The sequence below is a fragment of the Dipodomys spectabilis genome, unplaced genomic scaffold (assembly GCF_019054845.1).
Source record: "Dipodomys spectabilis isolate Male_0828 unplaced genomic scaffold, ASM1905484v1 ptg000567l, whole genome shotgun sequence".
In the NCBI taxonomy this organism is placed as follows: Eukaryota; Metazoa; Chordata; class Mammalia; order Rodentia; family Heteromyidae; genus Dipodomys; species Dipodomys spectabilis.
Genome location: NW_024871244.1, coordinates 2,207,658 through 2,225,328, shown reverse-complemented (window position 1 = coordinate 2,225,328; position 17,671 = coordinate 2,207,658). Strand labels below are relative to the sequence as shown.

The 17,671-nt window shown below is 36.1% G+C and overlaps 1 non-coding gene across 1 annotated transcript; it reads left to right on the top strand.

Moving 5' to 3' along the window:
* The first annotated feature begins 15,999 nt into the window (after nucleotides 1–15,999).
* LOC122100162 lies at nucleotides 16,000–16,106 on the top strand. The gene has a single exon (XR_006146118.1). It is a non-coding gene; the product is annotated as a U6 spliceosomal RNA (small nuclear RNA).
* Nucleotides 16,107–17,671: the final 1,565 nt, after the last annotated feature.

Genomic DNA, 17,671 nt, shown 5'->3' with positions numbered 1-17,671 from the left:
TAGGGTAATATTTTGAAGAGTCAATTGGAAATATTCTTATATAATAACTTGAACAAATTCACATTGACAATAATTATCTAGAATACTTTAATGTTATTTGGAAAAGATTGTCCTTCTAAATGAGCAACACCAATTTCTCCTTTTACTTTATCAGGGAACTATCTGAGCTAAAAAATAGAAATTAACATATGAATCTATAACAACTGGAAAGAATTTTACTTTTTTTAGCAAATATTAATTTCAAAAAAGTATTTTATTGTGTTATACACATATATCCACATAATGTAGCTTGTTAAATTTTATTCCTTTTATTAATTTCATTATCCTATTTTTATACTTATATTTTATTATGTCATCATACTAACTTATGAAATATTTGAACATGTTTACTCCACAATATTTCTCTTGATCTCCTCTCTTACTTTTTTCCAGACTTAATCAGTTCCATCTTTTACAGCTGGGTCACTCATTTTAATTTCTGGGTCTAGAGTTTGCATATGAGAAATCTAATATTTGTTTTTCACAGTATCGCTAATTGCTTTAATAAGAACTTTTCCAATTCTATTTTCTTGAAGATGATATGATTTCATAATTATGTGTGGCTAAATAGTAAATCATTGCATGTGTGCATACATATATATATACATATATGTTACAGTTACTCTCTTCAATGAGTGATTAAGGAACATATAGTTAATTCTGTATTTATTTATGCTTTTTTTATGTGGGAGAAGGAAGGATGGAAATAATGATGTTTGGAATAAGAAACATGCTCTTTATGCAGGCACTCTACTATAAGGATACAGGTGGATCCGTTGGAACAATGAGAAGTACAAGTTGTCATGTCGAAAACGAACTTTACAATTTTGGTGGGGAGGAGGATTGGGTGGAGGGTGGTTGGAGGCTGAGAAGTGATGGGAAGGGCAAACTAAGGAGGAGGCTACAATTCTTGATAAGTAATGTACTCATTATCTTGCCCATCTAAGTGTAACCCCTCTATACAGCATTTTCTCAATAAAAATAAATAAAAATTTTTAAAAAAGAAACATCTCTCAGCTGCTCTTTCTTCAGTATTTCAATAATGCATTGTATTTAAAAATAAAATATAATTACATTTGCAAAGGTTTTCTTTTTCAGTATATATATATTATTTTTATTACAATGTTACCTTTAGTATGTCATGTGAGTATGGGGATGTATGTGAGCATGAATATGTAGGCATGTTTATACATGTAGCTGACTCGAATGAAACTGAGTATATGTGAGATATAGGATTCAAATAAAAGTTTGAGACCTGTAAGTTGCTAAATTGATGTATATGTCCAGTTTGTGAGTCGTGATTTCAAGATCACATTTGGGTAGGTTTTATACCAAGTAAGTAGATGTTTCTAATCCAAAATCGTAAGGAATAAAACAACAACTCTGTTTCATAATCATTCAGTCTTAGTACTCCAGACATTGTAATAACTGGAAAAAATGATTGAAAGTATGGTGGGTCAGTAGTAAGCCTTTAGACACTCTACATTTTCCCCAAAATCTTCAGATGTACTCTGGATATAAATTAAAAGTATATTTATCAACATACAGATATAATATGATCTTATATATGTAAATATATGTATATATTATAAATACATCATATATTTACTTATATTTTAAATGTGTATCACAAATATTGATTTATATTTAAATGTAATTCATCTCATCATAGACACATGGAAATACAGACAGACAGATAGATAGATAGATAGATAGATAGATAGATAGATAGATAGATAGATAGATAGACAGATAGATAGGTTTTTTTTGGTCAGTCGTGGGGCTTGAACTATGGGCTTAGGTGCTGTCCAAGTGCTCTTCAGCTCAAGGCAAGAACTCTACCGCTTGAGACATAGCGCTACTTCCAGTTTTCTGGTAGTTTATTGGCGATAAGAATCTCATGGAATTTCCTGCCTGAGGTAGCATTGAACTATGATCCTCAGATCTCAGCCTCCTGAGTAGCTAGGATTATAGACATGAGCCACGGACACCCGAATATACTTATATCTGAGATTGTTAGTGGAACAAAGGGTACAGAAAGTATTATTCTTATTATGAAAGGACTTCACACTGACAGGTATAATTACAAGAAGAAAAACAATAACTATTCTCAGTGGCACAAAAATCCCTTAGGTACCTAGCAAGACAGCATGTGTTTCCAGAAACTGCATGTGGTGTGAGCAGTTTGCAACCCAAGCGACTGTGGAAGATATTGGACCCTAAACAAACCTGACAATTGCATAAACACTGCCCTCTATGACAGATTTAGCAAGGCCTATCTTAGAGATTATTGTTAGGGACATGATGAAAAAATTTATAGTTTAGTTGTGATTACAGAACTCTTTTACACATATCACTCAACCATTAACCATATTTAACATAGTTTCTATTGCTCTAACATATTTTCTTGGCTCAGTAAACTGTTTTTTATTTGTGAAAACTTACCTGTTCAAAACATAGACAAGGGTTTTTAATGTTTTTGAAATTACTGTCTGCATAATGTTGTATGAGATGAGCTTCTCTTTACCATATCATAGGAATAAACTTCATCTGATTCAATCTTGTAAACAGGTAGCTTGTTCTCTCTCCTGGAAAACCATCTATATAGACTTCTTTACATGTAAACAGACCCTCATTTACTTGCAAAAGTCTGTCAGTGAGTCAAACCTAACTCACCCAAGTGAGGTGAATTCTTCTCTCATGTTTTCTTTACATTAAAAATGGTAAGAACTGTTCAGTAATGTGCAATCTTTTTAATATGAAATGTGACTCCTATTTTCCATAATATGAATCAATCAGAGGTATCAGTTTAAGATGTGAAAGAGCCTTAAAAAGAGTCTTGGACCTTGAAAATTGTCCTGGGTATGAATTTTTGGAGAAATATCCCTTTTCAAAGCAAAGGACTCATTTTTTTTAATATTGTGCTGGTATTGGGGTTTGCACTCCTGGCCTTGAGCTCTATCTGGGCTTTAAATCTCAGTGTTTGCTCTATACCACCTGAGCCACACCTTCACTTCTTCCATTTACCACAAGTGGAGAAAAGAATCTCTTAGGTTTATCTCCTTGGAATAGCTTCGAATTGCAATTGTCAAATTAGAACCTACCGACTATCTAGGTGTAAGCCACTGGTGCTGTGCTAAAACTCACTTCTTAAGAATAAAAAATCACAAAAAGAGGAGAAAAATATGTGTTCAATTATTTATGTGTTGTCTGATAAACCAAAGCACTTGCTACTTGCAGGAAAAAGAGAGAAGATAGGGATGAATATGCAGGAGAAAGACACCAAAAAAGAAGAAAGGAAGGGAGGTTAAAAGAGGGGAGGGGAGTGGAAGGGAGAATACGAGAGGAGGGGGTAGCTGTGTAGAATTGTCTACTCCTCACTAAGGTTTTGTTGGACAATCAGTACCTTTGCATTTATGTAGCCAAAGCTTTTTATATTTGGTAGTAGTAAGCTGAGATATAAAATACCAATTTACGGGTAATATCCTGTTAGTTTGCTTCCTTCTGCACCAAGGAAGAAACAGTTAGGTTACTGTCAGAGAGAAGGTAAGAGTAAGCAATTTAAGTGATTCTGAGAAACAATAATTGACATGCCAGGAATGCTCCCTTGTATGGTGAAGTCAAGCATCACTCTTGTTCCCTGCTCCAGTCTTCCTCTCAACAAGAACAGAAGGAACAGAAGAGGAAGGAGATATCTGAGTAATGATCATCTCTCTGTTTACCCTCATCCCTTGGTCTCTCAAAAAATAAAGTGAAAGGAGACTTAACCTGAACTAGTGGGGAACATGAGAGGAAAAAATTCAGTCTAACTTATTGTGAAACTTTAAAAATAATTGGAGCAGCATTTCAAATAGTGAAATAAAACTTTTTAAATTATTAACAAAAAGTAACTCGAAATTTATCAAAAATTTAGAAGACTACAGAGCTCACTACATAGTGGAATCTGAAAATTGAAACTGATTCCTGCTTCTATCATCAGAAATTGAAGATCGTCCCTAAATGTCCAATGCTAGGTAAATTACCCTTGATATTCACCTATACTTTGTGAATATAATGCCAAAAATATGACTTTAAATTTAGACTGCTGAAGTGATAAGCGATGGGAATTCATAATGGATAACATAATGCTGACAGCATAGAAATTATTTCCCTTCCATTTTCATTGTGTAGAGAATTAAAATGCCCTATTGGATGGCCCTGAAAGTCCAATTCTAAATTTAGCACAGAAGGTGAATACAAAAATCTATCTTAGCCATTCTAAGATTAGAAATGTGGAGAAATATACTCATTTATGTAGGTCAAATATGGAAAAGAGGATGTGGCAAGCCCATAGCCAAATGCCAAAGTAGAGATATTTAACAAAATACCATGAAGTTGAAACAAGTCTTAAAAGGGGATCTGGGCTAAAAAGGAGTAGGGTAGAAGAATGGAGAGGGAAATGGTGGACTAATACATTCATAACCTTCAATGTACACATGTCAGAATATAAGTAGGAAACATGAAGGGATAGGTGGGTTTGGGGTAAGGGAAGGAAGAAAAATGGGAAGTTTGACAATGATCCAGATGCACTGTATATTGAAATGCACATACACTCTATTCAACACTGACATGATGAAGCAAAACTCCTTTGCACAACTAGCTAAACTCAATTTTTTTAAAGTTTTAATATTCAGAAACCAGAAGCATAAACCTTTAGAGATAAATAAGAAGAGAGAATTGACATATTGTTGAGGCTTGTTTTCCTTTCAATATACAAAAATGTGTCAAGTCTGCTGCAAATATAAATTTTATTTTGCCTATTCTTTTAAGCAAATTGCCTAAAATGTGGAGAACCAAATTCCAATATCCCTTCATTTCCAATAAAAAAATCTTATGCACCTTAAATTTTCTCAGTTATTTCTAAATACAAATGCATTATTGGAACTAATTTCATTCCATAGTTAATTTTATTTTTTTTTGATGTTGTGAAAATACTTTACAAAGGGGTTTCAATTACATGTGCAAGATAATGAGTACATTTCTTATCAAACATTGTAGCCTCCTCCTTTGTTTCCCCTTCCCATAATTTCCCGTCCTCTCCCCGCTCCCCACCCAATCCTCCCACCCCACCAAAATTTTAAAGTTTGTTTTCGACATAATGACTTGTACATCTCATTGTTGTAATGGGTCCAACTGTATCCCTATTATTTAAACGGTTTGTTTTTTCCCTTCCCGTCCAAAAATTATAGCAACATCAAGTACATTGAAAGCAGGGTTTGTACCATGGGGGAGGGACATACAAAGTAAAAAAGAAATAATATTATAAATGTGTTAGAAACAATCGCATGAAAGGAAAAAACATTTGAATATATAGCTTAGGGTTCATTTCCCTAACATCAACTTTTCTGACAGTTTCTGTGTCTCAGACATATGCTAGTTATTGCAAATAAGGGAAACCATGGCACTTATGTTTCTTTGGGCCTGGCTTACGTCACTTAATATTTTTTTTCCAAGTCTTTCCATTTCCTAACAAATGGGACAATGTCATTCTTTCTGATGGAGGCATAGAATTCCAGTGTGTATATATACCACATTTTCTTGATCTTCTCTTCTACTAAGGGGCATCTGGGTTGGTTCCATATATTAGCTATGGTAAATAATGATGCACTAAACATAGTTGTGCTGGAAGCTCTACTGTGGTCTTATATGTGAACATTTGGGTAAATACCCAAAGTGGGATTGCTGGGTCATAGGGGAGCTCTATGTGTAGAATTTTGAAGAACTTCAATACTGATTTCCAAACTGGTTGAACAAGTTTACACTCCCATCAACAAAACAGTAGTGTTCCCTTCTGTCTACATCCCCTCCAGCATCTGTTGTTGTTAGAGTTCTTGATTATAGCCATTCTAACTGGGGTGAGGTGGTATCACAATGTTGTTTTGATTTACATTTCTTGTATGACTAGGGAGGTTGAGCATTTCTTCATTTGTCTATTGGCCATCCTTCTTTGCTCTTCAGAGAAGGTTCTCTTTAAGTCTTTAGCCCACTTATTTATTGGACAGTTGTTTCTTTGAAGATTTGTTGCGGGATTTAATATTTTGAGTTACAGGTATATGTTAGATATGAGACCCTTGTCCATTTTATGGCTATTGAAGAACTTCTCCCAATCCGTGGGCTTTCTGTTAATCTTGCTAGCTATGTCTTTGCCAGGCAGAAGCTCTTCAATTTTATGCAATCCCATTTGTCCAACCTTTCTTTGATTTGTTGTGTTTCTGGGTCTCTATTAAGAAAATTTCGGACTGTGCCACCAAGAACTAGGGTTTCTCCTATTCCATCCTGTAATGTTTTCAGAGTGTCCTCTTTGACTCCAAGGTCTTTGATCCATTTGGAGTTGATTCTGGTACAGGGTGATATATAAGGATCTAGCTTTAGTGTTCTACAAGTTTGTTAACCAGTTTTGCCAACATCATTTACTGTAGAGACTGTCTTTCTTCTATTCTATTTTTTAGCTCCTTTACCGAAGTTTAGATGGCTATAGGTCTGTAATTTCATTTCTGTGTTTACAGTTCTATTCCATTGTTCCGGAGGTCTGTTCGTGTGCCAGTACCAAGCTCTTTTGATTACTATGGCTTTGTAGTTGAATTTGAATTTGGCATTGATATTCTTCCAGCACTGTTCTTCTGTTAAGGATCATTTTTGCTATTCAGAGTCTTTTATTGTTCCATATGAATTTTCTGATTGCCTCTTCTATTTCCTTGAAGAGTAAGGTTGGAATATTGATAGATATCGCATGAAATTTGTAGATAGCCTTTGGAATATTGCAATTTTCACGATGTTGATCTTTCCCAATCCAGGAGCATGGGAGTTTTTGCCACTTTCTAAGTTCAGTTTTGATTACCTTTTTCATTTTTTTTTAAAGTTTTCATCATAGAGGTCCTCCGCTTCTTTGGTTAAGTTAATTCCTAGGTATTTTATTTTTTGTGGGGCTATTACGAATGGAGTTCCATTCCTAATTTCAGCCACTCTTTTCTTATTGTTGGCATAAAGAAAATCCATTGATTTTTGAGGGTTAATTTTATACCCTGCTACTTTACTAGAGTTTTGAATCAGCTTGAGTAATTTCGGAGTGGCCTCTGTGTGATTCTTTAAATACAAGATCATTTCATCTGCAAAGAGGGAGAGTTTTACTCCTTCTTTCCCTATTTGGATCCTTCTTATATTTGCATCTTGTCTTATTGCTGTAGTTAGTTATTCCAATACTAGATTGGAGAGAGTAGGCATCCTTGTCTCATTCCTGAGTTAAGAGGAAATAGCTTTATTTTTTTACCATTAAGTATAATGCTGGCTGTAGGTTTGTCATATACAGCCTTTATTGTATTGAGGAATGTTCCATGGATTCCTCATTTTTCCAGAACCTTCATAAAAAGGGATGTTGGATCTTGTAAACTGCTTTTTCTGCATCTATTGAGATAACCATATGGTTCTTATCCTTGCTTCTGTTGATTGGATGAATTATATTAATTGATTGCTTATATTACAGCAGCTTTGCATCCCTGAAATGAATCCTGTTTGATCGTGGTGTATAATTTTTTGGAGGAATTGTTGACGTAGATTGGCCAAAATTTTGTTGAGAAGTTTTGCATCAATGTTCATCAAAGAAATGGGCCTATAGATCTCTTTCCTTGATGAGTCCCTTCCTGGTTTTGGGATGTGTGTTATGATGGCCTCATAGAATGAGTTCAGTAGTGAACTTTCTCTTTCTGTTTCATTGAAGAGTTGAAGGAGTATTGATGTGATGTCTGTTTGAAGGCCTTATAGAATTCGGCTGTAAAACATTTGGTCCTGGGCTTTTCTTAGATGGAAGGTCTTTTATTGCTGTTTCTATTTCAATGCTTGGTATAGGCCTTTTAAGATAGTTTGACTCATCTTGACTTAATTTTCGCATGTCAGTATTTGCTAGGATAAGGTCCATTTCTGCCAAGTTCTCAAACTTATTAGTAGAAAGGTTTTAGAAGCATTCCCTTATAATGTTCTGACTCTTAGTTGTTTCTGTGATGATGTTTCCATTCTCATCTCTGAGTTTAATTGGGTGTGTTCTCTTTTTTCTGATCAGATTTGCTAAGGGTGTGACAATTTTGCTAATTTTTTCGAAGAATCAACTCTTTGGTTTCTTGATTCTTTCTTTTTTTTACATTCCAATTCATTTAATTATGATTTAGTTTTAATCATTCATTTCCAGCTACTGGATTGTGTTTAATTTGCTGCTCTTTTCCAAGGAGGCTCAGATGTCTCATTAAAGTGGTTTCAGATCTCTCTAATTTGTTGATGTAGGAATCCAGGGGTATAAACTTGCCTCTGAATACTGTGTTTGCTGTGTCCCAGAGGAGCTAGTAATTGGTGTGTTCATTTTTGTTGAATATCATGAACATTTGAATTTCCTTTCTGATGTCTTCCATGACCCACTCATGATTCAACAGTGTGCTGTTCAGGATCCATGTGTTACATGACTTTCTTTGGTGGCTTTTGGTATTGAGTTCTAATTATATTCCCTTGTGGTCTGAGAGAATGCAAGGTGTAACTTCAATGTTTCTGAATTTGGCTGCTGAGAAAAACGTATTGTCTAATGCTGCTGGGTGAAATATTCAGTAGATGTCTGCCATTTATCCAACTACTTCTGGGCTGCTGCAACTATGTCCTTCCTATGGTTCTTGGATTCTAAGTTTGGGTGCTGTTTCTTGGCCTTTATTGTTGTCTTGTTGGTTTTCTCTGTGTAGGACCTCTTTAAGATTCTTTTGTAGGGCTGCTTTGGTGGGGATATATTGTTTCAATTTTTGTTTGCTCTGGAAGGATTTTATTTGACCTCCGATTATTAAGGAGAGTATAGCTGGGTAAAGTATTCTTGGTTGATAGTTGTTTGTCTTTAGGGCATGGCTTACATCATTCTAGGCTATTCTTGCTGTGATTGTCTCTGCAGAGAAATCTGAGGTGATTCTAATTGGTTTCCCTTTATAGGTGATTGATCTTTTCTCCATGACAACTTTAAGGATCTTTTCCTTGTTCTGAATTAATCCTGTGTGCATTTAATGTGACAATGGGATATCCTGTTCTGGTCTAGTCTATTGGGAGTTCTAAAAGCTTCTTGTATCTGAATTAACCTAGTCTTTTGCATGTTTGGGAAGTTCTCTGCTAGGATACTGTTAAACAAATTTCCTAGACCATTGACTTCTGGCTCTAGGTGTTCCTCTACACCCATTATCCTCAGATTAGGCCTTCTAATATTGCCTTCCTAGGGTTGAATGTTGAATAGCTCTCTCATATTTCTTGGATTTGTCTTGGATGGTTGTATGTTCTTTCTCTATAATAACTAGGCTGTCTTCTATCCTCGGGATTCAATCTTCTGCATGGTCTATCCTACTATCCACACTTTCTACATTTTTTCTTTTCCTTCTAGCTGGTCAGTTTTTATGGCTTCTAATTCTTTGTTGGATCTTTGTTTTAGATCTTGTATGAAATTCTTTCCTTCCTTAATTTGGTGTTCAGTGTTTATTCTCAGATCACTTGGTTGATTGGTTATGGTTTCCTTGGACTCCCACTCCTCCTGTTGGAATCTATTCAGCATTCCCTTTGTGGACTCCCTGGCTTCTTTCAGCTCTCTGTTTATGTATTCCATGAATGCCTCTATTGATCTTTATGTAGGCTCATCCCGCTTTTTCAATTCCTGTATTACTCTTTGATTAGCTTCCTCACGTTCATGCAATTCCTGTAGTTCTCTTTGACTGATCTCAGCCTACTCATACAATTCCTTTATTTCTCTTTGAGTGTTCACAAGCTGCTCATGCAATTCTTTTATCTATCTTTGAATAGCTTCCTCACGCCCATGAGCTTCCTGTTTTGATCTTTGGTTTGCCTCTTCTCTCTCCCTATCATGCTCACACAGAGTCCTTTGCAGATTTTCAATCTTTTTATTTACTATGTTTTCCATTAGTGTTTGTAGAGCTTCTTGGGAGCTCTCCTCTGGATTATTCATTATCTGTTCTGTCCACTGATTATCATGAGTGGCAGTTGAGATACCCGTACTTGCCATTTTTCTTGTGTTTCTCCAGCTTATTCTGCCCATTTGGGATGAGAGTAACACCAGTTTGGTGCTAGAAAACTGTCTTAAGGCAAGCATCAACAACGTCTGTAGTTTCACAGTCAAAAGCCTGCAGATATAATCTAGTTCAACAGATATATTTTTCAACATCAAACAACTATGTATTAATAGGCTATGAACCGCAAAGAAGAATTTGGCAAACCAGAAATTATTAGGTTTAGCAAGAGGTGTGGGTATAAATAGGAATAAAGGGATGTGGAAAGGTAGAGGGAGAGCTACTTAGTCTTAATCTCAAATCAGGAAATAGGTTCGATAGAATGATAGTAGAGACCGGGAAAAAAAAAGAAAGAGAGAAAACAGACAAGCAAAAATAGTAAAACAAAAATTAAAAATTAAAAAGTGAAACACTTAAAAATGATGTAAATTAAAAACGTAATATTCAGAGAAGGACAGGAATAGGATGACAGAAGGGGAGGGATAGAAAGGAGACGTGAAAAGTTAAAAAATAAGAATTCTTAAAATTTTATATAGGTATATAGAGGTAGTACGGCTATTAAGGAATTTAAGTCTAAGAGGTTTTGAATTCAGTAATAAATTTCTGGATTAAGTATGTATACAATGGGGGATAAGGTCTAATAATCGAATACAGGTATATCTGAGAATGAGCAGAACAGCGATTAAATCATGCAATGAAGAACGAAAGAGAAGAAAAAGTGAAAAGAATGAAAAAGAAAGGAAAAAAGGGTCAAAAGGTCAGTAGAGCTAAACAAAAATGAAAAATAAGCACACACATAAAAAAATTAGAAGAGGAAGAAAAAAATTAATAGAAAACAATTTTTTAAAGTTAAATATTAAAAATTAAAAATTTTCTTAGTAGAGACCCAGAAACACAAAAAATTTTTTAAAAGGTTGGACAAACTTGATTGCATGCAATTGCTGAGCTTCTGCCTGGCAAAGGACATAGCTAACAAGATCACTAGAAACCCCACGGATTGGGAGAAGTTCTTCACTAGCCATAAAACGGCCAAGGGTCTCACATCTAAAATATACTTGGAACTCAAAAAATTAAATTCCCCAACAACAAATCCTCAAAGAAACAACTGCCCAATAAATAAGTGGACTAAAGGCTTAAAGAGAAACTTCTCTGAAGAAGAAAGAAGGATGGCCAATAGACACATGAAGAAATGCTCAACCTCCCTAGCCATAAAAGAAATGCAAATCAAAACAACATTAAGATATCACCTCACCCCAGTTAGAATGGCAAAAATCAAGAACTCTAACAACAACAGATGCTGGAGGGGATGTACACAGAAGGGAACCTTACTTCATTGTTGGTGGGAGTGTAAACTTGTTCAACCACATTGGAAAGTAGTATGGAGGTTCCACAAAAGACTCGACATAGAGCTCCCCTATGACCCAGCAATCTCACTTTTGGGCATTTACCCAAATGTTCACGAACAAGACCACTCTAAAGTTACCAGAACAACTTTGTTTATTGCAGCATTATTTACTATAGCTAAGATCTGGAACCAACTAAGATGCCCCTCAGTAGATGAATGGATCAAGAAAATGTGGTATATATACACAATGGAATTCTATGCCTCCATCAGAAAGAATGACATTGCCCCATTTGTTAGGAAATGGAAAGACTTGGAAAAAATTATATTAAGTGAAGTAAGCCAAGCCCAAAGAAACATAGGTCCCATGGTTTCCCTTATTTGCAATAGTTAGTATATGTATGAGTCAAGCAGAAAGTTCAGATAAGTGAAGTTAGGAAAATAAACCCTTAGATACGTATTTAAATGTTTTTTTTTTCTTTCATGGATTTGTTTCTAACGCATTCATAAGATTATTTCTTTGTTGCTTTGTATGAACCTCCCCCACAGTATAACGCCTGCTTTCACTGTATTTGATTTCGATGTAATTTGTGGAAGGGAAGGGGAAAACAATTGGTTTAAATAGGGATACAGTTGGAACCTTTGCAACAATGAGAAGTACAAGTTCTCACGTCGAAAACGAACTTTACAGCTTTCTTGGGGGGGTGGGGGGAGGATTTGATGGGGGGGCAGGAGAAGGCTTGGAAGGGATGGGAAGGGGAAACAAAGGAGGCGGCTATAATGCTTGATAAGAAATGTACTCATTATCATGCCCATGTAATTGTAACCCCTCTGTACAGTTTTTTCACAATTAAAAAAATTAATGAAAGGTACCAAAAGAGTACTTTGCTTTTTTGGGGTGAGATCCTGTATCTCCCTTGTGTCCATAACCAGTCTCTTTTTGGAGTCTCTGATCTGCTTGTTGTGTTTTATTTTCCTGTAACTTGGTTGTTTTCTTAAGTCAGTTTGTTTGAGTAGGCAGAAAAATGCTTTGCTTTACCCAGGATATTGTCATCCTCCTCCCAGGCTAGTTCAATGTGAGGGATATCTGCTTCGAGTATCCCAAAAGAGGGTGATGGCTGTTTCTTCTAATTTGGAGATGCTGTGATGGGGCTAGGTTCTGGGAAGTGTTGAGGCCTTTCAGCAAACAGTAGCTTTGCTCTGAGGGGCTAGCTTCTGAGGCAGTCACAGAGCCCAGCCAGAAGCCATTCTCAGGGTTTACTGTTACTGAATTTCAATTTATTGTCTAGGCTGTTGTAGGGAGCGGCAGCCTCTGGCTCTGTTTACCCAGTGAAGAAAGCCACTCCTGGTGCTGGTGCAGGCCCAGGCTCGGTGAATTTTCCCTGGGTGGAACTGAGCCTGGCAGTTCAGGTTAGATTCCTGTGACCTGCTAAATGACTTTTTGTTTTCATTCAAGGACTGAGTTGGAGCTAGCTGCACAGCCAGGCCTTTGCCAGTATTAAAGGGGGAGATCTCTGGTAGTGGGCAGGGAGGGGCTGCCTTCCCGTCTCTGCTCCCTGAGAAGGAGTGAGGAATTCAGGCTTCTACTCACACAGGAGCCTGGTTCCTGGGTCATCTCTGGCCTGCGATCTGAAGGATGAAGATGTCTGCTCCTTGTTAATTCTTGCTGGTGTTGAGTAGAATACTCTCGCCTGCTGTGTCTGGTGCCTTTGTCCTAGACTCTCTGTGTTGCAGGTATGGCGGCTACAGCCCCCACCGCCCCCACCAGTCGCAACCAAGGCTGCTGGCAAGTGCTCAGATTTGTCTCCTTGCCTGGATTTTCCCTCTCTGGCCTAACTCTCTGTACTGGGTGGCACACTTGGTGTGATTCTCTGGCTTAGGACTCTTCACTGGAGCACTAAAACTGCTTTCTATGTGAGAGCTTGTTTAGCTTCCAGCTTCTCCTCCGCTATCTTCCAGGAACCCTAAATTTAAATTTTAAATGACAAATTCTTTTCAAATCCTTTCACTCAGGCACAGGTATGGATAGATAAGTTATGTGGGCAGAATCAGAATTATTCAGAAGGTTGTAAATGGATGTTTACCGAGTTTTCTCTCGGCTGAATCAAAGAATAGACTGTCCTAATTGGAATAAGTTAGCCTTCCGAGATTTTCTACATATAAACACTCCATCAACATTTTGACTACCAAGGTATTAGTCCCTGGTCACTTTTTTTTTTGTCGGTCATGCAGGCTGAACTCTGGCCTTGGCACTGTCCCTCACCTTTTTAGCTCAAGGTTAGTGCTCTACCACTTGAGCAACTTCTGGCTCTTTTCTGCTTATGTTGTCCCGAGGAATCGAGCCCAGGGCTTCATGCATGCAAGGCAAGCACTCTACCACTGAGTCAACCTTCCGGCCCTTCCATCAACATTTTATTAGAGGATTGTTCAAGATTAGGTATATATTCATTGATAGTGACTGATCATGACAGAAAGTTGAGGGAAAACCATCTACACTTCAGTAAGGTTCTGATTTGTGCTCCACAAACAGTTATGAAAGCTCTACATGAGAAATCTAGCAGCTGCATTTCTAAAAAGTCCTGGGATTGTTACATTTTCTGATATTGTCTCAATTCAAGTAGTTCTCCTTGGAGTTCCATACTATTCAATGATGCTGTATTAGATCCTTGTTACAATTTGCAGACTGGTCGTTTTGATGAAATTTGTGCTTTTCAAAATTGCTCTCCATATTCCATCCACAAACTGCATACAAAATTTATCTGAAAAAATTTATATCTGTTTATAGTGCATACACTTTTAGTTTTCATTACAAACATAGAATGTAGTAAAAAATTCTCATAGCAATTATACTGCACTAGTTGTGGGCAGATTCTAATGTAAATAATATATTGTGTTCATGTAGAGTTTTTGAGTATCCAAAGTAATAAGCCTGTGGTTCTAAAACCAATACCTTACTCATATTGAGTGACAAATACAATTTCACATAAGCACAGAAGTTTTCCTTGTATCTTTTTAACATATATTTTATTATAAATACTGTACAGAGGGGTTACAGTTACATAAGTAAGGAAATGAGTATATTTCTTATTGAGCATTGTTACCCCCTACTTTGTTTTTCCCCTACCATCCCTTCCCTTCACACCTCTCCACCTCCCCCTTTCACCCATCCTCTAGTAGAGTGTCTTGTATATTTCACTGTTACATAGGTCAACCAGTATCATTATATCTTAAATGAAGAAATGCTGGCTTGATTTATGCTGATTCTGCTTGTGTAGACACATCTAAAATCACTGTCCAAGTCCAAGAGCACATAAATGAAATGCCATCATTTTTTTGTCAGTTGGTATAATTGTGTTCTACACATTTATTGACAGCTTACAAATTATTCTCAAACTTTAAAACATTAAAAATACTTTCTTTTTCTTTCTTATTTTCTTGGCCAGGAAATCAGCAAGACCTCAGTCAGCATTTCTCACATAGGAATTTACACATGGGTTAGTTAAAATTATATGTAGAGTCCAGTTTTCTGAGGACTCACTCATCTGCCTAGGAATTCATGCTGGATGTTGGAAAAAGAGCTTAAGTAAGGATGCCATTTAAACCCTTATAACTTTACTCTTTACCAGGGTATTCTCCTGCTACTTTGGTTGTTGAGAGTGTCTACAAGAGTAAGCATTCCCTGAGGAGCAGGGAGACACCATATGACTTATACTTACTGAGCTTTCCAAGTGACTTGCTATCACTTGTACTGCATTTTGTAAGTCAAATCTCTCTAAAAATTCCTGTTTTAAGATAAGAGGAGTGGTAAATGAACTCTTAGGGACAAATACATCTTCAACATATATTGTTCCAAGTATTCCGTTTAAGGGATATTCAACAAATGGTGAAACTTGTGTTAGCTGTAATTATGTGTCTTTCTCCATGTGTGCATGTATACATGTGTATATGTATGTGTGTGAATAGTAACATACATGTGTACATTATGGCTTATATCATCATTTATTCCTTGCTAACAAATAAAGTAAGGAATCCCAAAAGTTTTAACAGAAACTGTGTAGTTAAAATCTTAACTCTTAAATCTTCTTCTTTACACAAAGACTTTGCAACTTCTCATTAATAAAGTTTCCATAAACTCTGAAATGTACATACTTAGTACTTAATGTCTGCTACCATAAATCTTAAATACTTTACAGAAAAGTTTTATACCTGGCAAACAGTCCTATTTTTGGCATATATAAGCAAAATCCCAAAATTAAGCATATTTAAAACATTAAAACGTTTAACAAAACTTAACATTTGCTTCAATGTTCATTTTGACAGGTGCCTTGTATAGAATAATTGAATTCTTCCTCCTACACATCTCTTGAACTACAAATATCTGGAATTATTTTGTTTTTGACATGTCTATCTTGATTTTATTCTTAAATGTGTGCTTATGTAAGAAATACATGATTCTAAAATTTCACAACTGTTCTTTTGAACTTGCTTTTTGTTGAATTGTCTAGTTTAATGAAATCAATAAAATTATGCTTTATATATAAAAAATGTTCTGTGCTCAAATTAGCATCATATACACTAACATTGTATTGATACAGAGAAGAATAGCATGCACCCTGTACAAAGATGACATGCAAATTCTTGGAACCTTCCATATTTTTACAACAACAGATGCTGAAAGGTATGTGGCCACAAAGGAACCATACTGCATTCTTGGTGGAGTATAAACTTGTTCAACTACTTTGGAAAGCAGTATGGAGGTTCCTCAGAAGACTCCACATGAAACTCCCCTATGACACAGTAATCCCACTTTTGGGGATTTACCCAAATGATCATGAACAAGACCATATTAAAACTACCAACACAACTATGGTTATTGCAACATTATTTATGATAGCTAAGATATGGAACCAACCCAGATGCCCCCATTAGATGAATGGATCAAGAAAATGTGGTATATATACACAATGGAATTCGATGTCTCCATCAGAAAGAATGATATCTCCCAATTTGTTAGGAAACAGAAAAAAATATTGAGTAAATTAAGCCAAGTCCAAAGAAACATAGGTCCGATGATTTCCCTTATTGTCAATGACGAATGTATGTCTGGGATAAGCCGAAAAGTTCAAAAGATATGTGCATATAACCAGATAAGATGATGTTAAAGAAATTGAACCTCAAGATAGGGACACAAGTGTTTTTTTTTGTTTCTTGCTATTGTTTCTAACGTACTTATAATGTGCGATGTCATTTATTTTGTTTATTTGTGTTTATCCCCACGCTATAACCCCTGTTTTCTCTGTATTTGAAGTTGGTGCACTTACATATTGTATGTATGCTTCTCTAATTTGGGGAGGGGAAGGGAAAAAATGCTCAAATAGGGATACAGGTTAACCCATTGTAACTATAAGATGCACAAGACACTATGTTGAAAAATGAACTTTACAATTTTGGCGGAGGAAGGAAGGGGGAGGGAGGGGAGTGTACTTGTGGAGGTGGGAGGGAAGGGATGGTAGGGGAAATATAAAGGAGGAGGTAACAATGCTTGTTAGGAAACATACTAGTTTCCTTGTTCATGTAAATGACCACTCTGCACAGTATTATTACAATAAAAAACATAAAATTGTTCTGAGATGGAAGAGTTTATTTCCTCTATTTTACCCATATAATATCGTTAACAAAGAAGTGAATGCAGAACACTGATATGAAGGTAATTTGAATAAATTTGTGTGTATGTGTGTGTGTGTGTGTGTGTGTGTGTGTGTGTGAGTGCGGCAGCGCACAAGCAAACACACACGTGCATGCGAACACACTCCATGCATGTATATTGGCGTGCTCAGAGTATAAAATCAGGGCTTCAAGGTCTTGCTAGTCCTTTCCTGTCTAGATTGGTGAGCTACTATATGAGCTGCATCTCAATTCCTGGCTCTTTGCTAGTTCATTAAACATTTTGAAAAATAATTTCATGAAGTTTTTTTTTTTTTTTTGACCCTGATTGGCTCCCAAGTGTTATCCACAGATCTCAGTCTCCTGAGCAAATATTCAGAGTAGATAGGATTATAGGTGTGACCAGCCAGCACAAGGCTTTTAGAATAATTTTAAAAATAAAAGCAAATTTACTTCATGGGGGCCTGTTTTATCATCTAATTTGAAAGCCTTTTAGAGTGATTATATGTCAATTTAATTCGTTTGCGGATTGTTAAAAGATAGTAAGTGATGATATTTG